Below are 8079 nucleotides of genomic sequence, written 5' to 3'. Positions count from 1 at the left end.
AGAGAGAGAGATCAGTCTGGAAATCCATCTCAAGCCAAACATAGGCTACCAGCTTGTAACCCACAATTTGACTTCAAGTTGTTTGTTTTACAGCTCTCAAACACCCCTTCTCTCTAAGCTGAGGCTGGTCAGTGGCAAATATCCTCTTACTGTGTTTTAGTTAAGCAGCTGTTTGGCTATCTCTGTAATATATCCACTATTATACCCTTGATGACTTCTTGCTATGCTGCTTATTGTGTTTCATAAGCTGTACAGTAGGGTAGGATGTAGTTGCACATGGCAGTTTTAGATTCTATGAGCAATAGTTCAGAAGGAGAAAAGGTGAATTTTTTTATTTAAACCCTCTCTGCCTACCGCGTAAATTCTAAGCAGATATGAACATATTTAAACTATGGCAATGAAGTACCATACAAAGTCCTTTTAAATATTCTATTCCAATTTTAAAACAATTTAAAAGTATAGGCTGTAGTCATATTATAATATTACCACAGAGTCATTATCTTGAAGTAAGAGTCCCATATATAGAGGAATAAGGGTTTCAAACAACTACCATGAATTGGATATTTATTAGGTGCCAGACACCAAACCTTTCTCATGCAATTGCACCATTAAACTTTCTGATATGGGTCCCGACTAATGCACTTGTTTCACAGACATGGAAATGGTTTTGACATGGTTATATTTGGAACTTTGGGCTACAAAAGCTCTTGAGCACTGCAGGCAGCTTAATGACCTGCTCTTATGGGATCTTGGAAGACAAGACTGTTGGGAAAAGCACAGACAGTAGAGATTCAATTTATGAGTCTTCAAGAATAAGGACTCCCAGGAATTGGAATGAAGGCCAGTTTTGTGATATTTTGGTCAAATAGATGCTGTGATGTATATATTTGCTGGATTCAGTCTGCCTTTGACCCGGGAACTATTATGTTTAACGGAGACTGACTGACTTGTTTGGAATAGAAATGTCAGGGCTGGATGGCTTTGAGATGTGTTGAACAAGCAGCTACAACTGGTAAAAAGTTCAATACCATTGTTGAGAAATCTCCTGTGCTGTATTGGGGGGGACTGGGAAAAAGTATCCCGAGGGCAAACTCTACTCCTGGCAGGCAGCACCATCTTATTAACAACCAAAGGAATTCAGAGGAAGAAAAAGGCAAAAAGGTTGCCTGCTACTCAAAAGTGACTGCCTAGGGAAATGTTCCTGCTGGGCCAGCACACCAAAGCTTATATAGCCTTAGTTTATTGGGGAGGCTATATCTCAAGTTGCCAGCAGAATTTTGCAGTTTTACAAACATTTCTTTCATGTAATACTGGTTGTCATGGCATGAAAGGTTCAATATAACAATGGGACCATGAAGAGCAACTGAGGCCAGGCAATGTGCTTCATTGGGATATAGGGTAGGGATCCGTTTGGAGCATCTGAGAGGGCACAGCACGGTGTAAAGCTGTGAAGGTTGCAGTGTAGACCCAGGGATAGTGGAGATGTCAATCTCTGCCAAGGAAAGCTGCCAATGTAGAGAAGATGTGTGAGCTTCAGGTAGCAAAGCAAGAAAGCCAACAATGAACAACAACACAACCAAGTGCATGGTTGTCTTAGTTTGTTTTCAGGCTCCTGTTATAAAATGTTGCAACAAAGCAAACTTAAGAAAGGGCTTATTTAAGCTCACACGGTTCAAAGTATAGTTCACCATGATGGACCAGTCAAGGAGGCGGGGACTTGAAGGAGCTGGACACATAGGTACATATGGAGAGAACAATAAATGGACCCATGGTCCTCAGATCATTACCCCTATAGCTGCAGTCCAGGATCCCACACCGGGTGTAGTGCTATTCACAATAGGTGGCCTACCCTAAATCATCGTTTGCTTGCCCAGCACCAAGGAAACATTCTTTTAGGAAGTAACTTGTTTAGATTAAGATTCCCGCTACCCCTCCCTCTTTACATTTGTTTGGTTCTTCACAAGATGGAACCTCCTTCCAAGGGTAGGGTTTGTCCCGGGGACTCTTTTTCTAATCTCCCCGTGTAGCATATACTCAAGCTAATTCCAAGTGTGCTTAGAAAGCACATCTTCCAGAAGATTTTAGGTTTTGTCAAAGTGAAAATTAACATATCCATCACAATTGTATAGTCAAGATTATCATTTGTTATGAACTCTCTCAATACTGAGTTTGAACTTCACCAATCTTCAATATCACCTGTGCAGGCCGTAGAGCTTCAAGGTCGTGCTTAATTTTATGCAGAGCAGACTGTTGCCTGGCTTACTAGGAAAGCCAGATTAAATGTAGTGGTAATGGTTTATTTTGCTGTACCACAGGCTGTTTCTTATAGCATCCACTTCCCTCTCTGCTGTTCAGTTGTTTCAGGGCACCCGGCAACTGAGAGCACTGGAGCCTTCAGCTGGGAGATTGTGCTGCAGGCTTGGACACTCTTATTTTTGAACCAGTTACTGGCCCGTCTTTTTAAACTCAATTTATTAGCTTGGGGTCTCTGATCTCACACTGGAGAGACAGTTATTGTCTCCATAGTGTTTGTAGTCATTTTCCCGTGTGATTCAGCGGGCGCCTGACTGCCCTTCTGCTCTTCCCCTATTCATCTTGCTTTGCCTCTCAGACAAGATTTGAAAGTGTACTCTCAAACTTAGTTAAAGGTAGCAAGTGTATCTCTTCCAGCTTCTGCGTTTCTCTCTCTGTCTTACTGCATATTGGAGTGGCAGGCTTTTGTGTGAAGGGACTCCTCACTGAGGCCAAAGTAGGAGCCTCTGTCTGTATCTAGAGGAACATGCTTTCTGTTTTTGATACTTCTCAAAGGACTTGCACAATCAAGAGATCTTTTACTTATTTTCTTTGGAAAATAATTTTCTTTGGAAAAAATTCACAACCATCTAGGGTGCTTGTGAGTTTTTCAAGATAATACTTGCCTACTCTGACTGGCTAATGTTAACTGTCAATTAGGCTCTAGAGCAACAGAGAAGGTGAGCCTGGAGGGATTATCTAGTTTCTAGGCTAGCAACTGGATATTCCTAGGGGGATTATATTGATCATTTTAGTCGAGGTTGGAAGACCAATCCACTATGGGTGGCACCATTCCCTGGATCAGGTCCTAGACTTGTATAAAAAAATTGAAGAAAGCTAACTAGTACCAGCATGAATTCATCACTCACTGCTTCCTGATTTTAGGTGTCATGTGACCAGCTGATTAGCTACTGTCAACTTGACTCCAGGCACAATGGACTATACCCTTAAACTGTGAGCAAGTGTAAACTCTTGCTCCTGTAAATACCTTTTCTTAGGGCATTTTATCACAGTAATGGGAAAAGTATAATGGATATGACATCTTATTAGTCCTGTAAGAGATTGGGAGAGATATGCAGTAGAAGCCAAGTATCTTCCCCTTGATGGTGACCTTCATTCCTGTACTGAGCCACAGCCACGGTCAGTACTCTCTCTCTCTCTCATCTCTGACTTTCTTCTTTAATCTTTGTCTTACCTACTTACTTATGCTTGTTGCATTTCCTCCTAAGGTCTCAGCACAGAAATTGGCTTTATTAAAACTCTCAGTCAATATCTTCCTCAAGACTTGTCATCACAAGTGATAAGTTCATTCAAGTTGTGATACTCTTTGAAGGTTCTTTGTGATAAAGCATTCCCACACATGCTGAGTACTTTAGGGTCCTTTGTTTTGTCAGGGTCTAACTGACAGTGATAGATGTTCTTCTGCATTTTCTTGGCTATGACCCTCTCTCGACTCTGCAAACCTCACACCAAAGAGTGCTGTTGCTTTGTCTTTCCCCAAAGGAACTCTTGCTCAGGACCCGCTTCAGCAGTGGACGGCCAATATAAAATGAAGTCAGTATTATTTTTAACCATTTCTTTGGTCTCATATGTTCTCTTTAGGAATTTTAATCTTACTGTTTTTTGCATATGTATTATGCTGTCCAATTTTGTGTTTTATGGGGATTTTATATATGTGTATACTGTATGTCTCTGACTGCTTATGTGCTTTTCTTGTCTTTATCCTTTTTCTTTTTTCTTTTAGTTTTTTTTTGTTTTGTTTTTTGGATTTGTTTGTTTGTTTTTTTTGTTTTTCTTTTTGTTTTGTTTAAACTGGTTTGCTAGCTTTTTTATTTTCCTGTTTGTTTCTTAGAGAATATTGGGTGTGGGTGTGGGTGGGGTGGGGAAGATCTTGGAGGAGAAGATAGAGGGGAAACTGTGGTCAGAATATATTTTATGGAAAATTTTTGTTTTCCAAAGTAAGTTTTTTTTTTTTAAAAAAAGAGAACTCTTGCATAGAAAACCACTTTGGAGTTAAACATGTGAGCCTTCCACCTGTGGAGAGACTCAGACTGGGGCATTTCTGTTTGTCACCAATACAAGTGCAATGGGACACACAGAGGGTGGTGTGAAGGGCTATATGGATCACAGACATTCCCTTCTGGGTAATTATACTCAAAATAATTTTTTCTTGGATTACTGCCAGATTACTGAGTTATCTAGAAAAGGTCTATGTTAGTTTTGCCTTTTATATCATTTTTCTTATTTATAATGTATAGTTAAAATGTGTGTTGCCCTTATCTTTATTATTTCTGAACAGTATGAGAAAAGACGTAAGAGCAAGGAGACTTTATTTTGTTGTTTTGAGACAGAATCTGGCAGGCCTTGTTATGCCCAAGTTCAAGCTTGGAGTTTCCTCCTGTGTCACCCCAGTCCTGGAATTACAGACATGCATATCCACATGGGACTCAGAGAGAGCTCCTGATGACTCTAAAAGTACTTAGTCACAGCTGTTGTTATGGTCAGAAGAAGAGCATGAATTATTTTAGATGTACCTAGAATTTTCTAAAAGCCAGACGAATAGAGGCATGGACATAGAACTGCATCATGTAGGTGTTTTTATACTCAGCTTCTTAAGGTCTGGAGGCAAAACATGCCATCAGGTGCTTTGTGGAAACACCAGGGCTATCCAGGTAGCAGAGACTGTGGGGGGCTTTGGTTTCTGTGAGAAGGGCTGGGGTAGCACAGTAAGTCTGTTTAGAATGGGACAGTTTTGTAACTTGGTAGGATCTGGAGAATAAGAAATATCCCCCCCGCCACACACAAACACCTCTCTGCCCCACTCCTTATCTGGGGCCTAGCCCTAAAATATGTTGATAGTAGTCCAGAGGGGAAAAATCTAGGTACAGAAAGTAGTTTCAGAATATACTCTTTGGATCAAAGGCTAGCATCAAATTCATAGCTGTGTCTGGAAATTTCCTAGTTCTGGGTGGGGAATCCCTTCCATTTCCGTGAATATGTCTAACCATCAATGTAAGAGGACGTGTTTAATACAGATGGTAAAGGTTAAAATAAATGGCTTTTGGCAATACAACACTGATTACACACACTCAGTGTGCAACACATGAGGAATTTTAAAGTGCTTGAACAACAAATCTATGGCTTCCTGCAGTGTTCCAAAGGGTAACTTCTGTGATGTTGCAACTCAGCACTTGAACTGAAGAGAAACTAGAGTCAAGATTATCTTCTTGTAATCATGATAGCGTTTTGATTTTGTCACTGGAGGCTTACTGGGTACTGGGAGTAGATTTCAGTAGAGACTGAGATTTCATAATTCTTCCGGTGCAGAGTGACTCTTGTTCATTTCTGATGCTAGCCACTAATGAATTTACAAATGACTTTCATGAGATAAAATATTACTTAATATGGGTAAGAGAAAGGAACTTGGAATTAGAATTCTCCTTAAGAATTTGAGGACAGGCCACTCCTGTCCCAGTCACCATCAGCCACACTTGCAGCTGGACCTCACTCCTCAACTTGGCAAAAATGTCTACAGAGACTGAAAGATTCATCGAATCCCTGATTGCTGTTTTTCAAAAGAACAGTGGGAAGGATGGAAACAGCTGTCAGCTCTCCAGAACTGAGATCCTTTTCTCCATGAACATGGAGCTGGCCGCCGTCATGGAGAAACAGAAGGACCCCGGTGTTCTTGACAGAATGAGGAAGAAGTGGGACCTCAACAGTGATGGCAGTTAGATTTCCAAGTTTCTCAACCTAATTGGTGTCTTAGCTATAGCGTGGTGTCATGAGTTCTTCCTCTGGACTTCCCTGAAGTGTACCTAACCCTCTCCCTTCCATCCACCAAGTCATCACCTCCTCCACCCGCCTCCCCCCTCAACACCTGCACTGAGCCCACAACACCTACCACAACATGCAGATGACACCTCTAGCGAAAATAAAACAATGTCATTTTTTTAAATGTAAAAAACAAAAAACAAAATACAAAACATAATTTGAGGACAGAAAACACTTTGCAGAGAATTTTACTTTTTAAAAAACTAGATTTAAACTAAGAAATGAAAACAAACATTTCACTCTGAAGTATTTTTAAACCATGAAATAAATGTAAATTATGCTTCTATTAAATCGTGTTTTAAAATATACTTTTCTAAGAGACATTTCAGTAATTTTGTAAATTCATGAGTGCGTCTCTTAAATATCTTAAAAACATAAAGAAGAAAAGCTAGAAAAGAAAGTTAATTTTCTGATATAAAACTGTTCTTACTTAATCGGGAGGAATTCTCTGTGGGATTCTCACATTTCCAGGCATACTTTAGGCAGAGACACATTTTGCACTTAATCTAACCTTCTTTTTCAGATTATTTGTCTTTAGGGCTAGACTGGTGGCTTAGTTGTCAAGAGCACTTGCTCTTCCAGAGGACCCAGGTTGGGGTCCCGGTGCCTACATTTTAGTTCATCTCTGACCTCAATCCTGGCGGATCCATTCCCTTTTCTGGTTGTAGATACAAGGGACATATGTGGTACATAGACATACACACACAGAAACAGCCACACTTCGTTTTTATAAGATTTATTTTATTTCTTGCCAATGGCAGGTCCACGGCAGTGTTTGTGCTTTGGGAGGAGAAGGGTGTGTTCAGGACTCACGGGGAAGTCAACAGTCCATGTAGTGTTCTGAGTCCTGACCAGGTTAGAAGATATTAGGATATTTGCTTCATTTCTATTCCTTTTACTCTGCATGTGTGTTTCACATACTTCACAGTGTGGTGTTTCACAAGAGTGGTTATAAATTACTTTAAAAAGAATTTGTTCACCTGTTATATTTGAATATCATAACATAATATACATGTTCACTATAAAGAATTCAACCAGAGTAAGAAAAAGAAACTTCCTAGTAAAGATTAACTGCGTCTTTATAGCGATTATTAGGCATGTTGTTGAACTTTTGTGGAAGAAGATTCATTTAAAGTGTTTCTCTCACCAATGTGCTAGATCGAAATGAATTTGTTTTGTCATCGATCCTTGTGATTTTTGGATGGTGTTTATTTCTAGACGAATGTTAGAAATGCACACATAGAATGCTTCTCTTTGAAATGCTCTACCAAAAGAGATGTTCAAGAAGACACCAGCAGGCTCACCTCAGAACTGTCCTTCATTTACCCATTGCTTTAGGAAAACCAGGATCTGTTAACAAGGTAGGAATTTATAATGATGGATGTTATTTTCATGTTTTATTCTACTGAAGGAGCATAAAACACATGGTAATTTGATAAAATGTGTAAACTGTTCAAGAAAAATTTTGGCTTTCTATTCCTTTATGCCCAAGCCTCTGTATTAAATATTCATATTTCTTTGATCTGGTAATGTATGCATCTCTAATGCATCCCCTCTTTGCTGATCACAGCTCTTCTTTATACTTACCATACAGAAATACAGAAAATGTACTCTTCCCAATACTGCCCTTTTAAAACTAAAAGTTTTCTTTGACTTGCCAATAAGCAGCGAAAAGAGAGCAGTTGATTTAGCTGTGTCTTGTGTGAGGAGCCAGAATGGGAGTTTTCTTTGTTTTAGACAGTTTGAAATCAGGTAGCTTGTGAGAATGGTATCAGACATTTACAGACCAGTTATGGAATGTGGTTGAGGGGTGAGGAGACTCCTGGCAAGCCAGCGGAGAGAGGAACAAAACACCATTGAGTGAATAGCCGGGTACATCTCATAGGAGTTAGTTAGCCTGAGCTCATTTCTCCCACTGACATCACAGGTTCCCTGCTCCTTCCCCAACCCAAG

At 39.9% G+C, this 8079-nt stretch overlaps 1 pseudogene; it reads left to right on the top strand.

The window, feature by feature from the left end:
* The first annotated feature begins 5817 nt into the window (after window positions 1–5817).
* Window positions 5818–6114, top strand: LOC114615438 (annotated as a pseudogene).
* Window positions 6115–8079: the final 1965 nt, after the last annotated feature.

This window comes from Grammomys surdaster, unplaced genomic scaffold (assembly GCF_004785775.1).
Source record: "Grammomys surdaster isolate TR1022 unplaced genomic scaffold, NIH_TR_1.0 126679, whole genome shotgun sequence".
Lineage (NCBI taxonomy): Eukaryota > Metazoa > Chordata > Mammalia > Rodentia > Muridae > Grammomys > Grammomys surdaster.
This window is presented reverse-complemented; position numbering and strand designations above follow the sequence as displayed.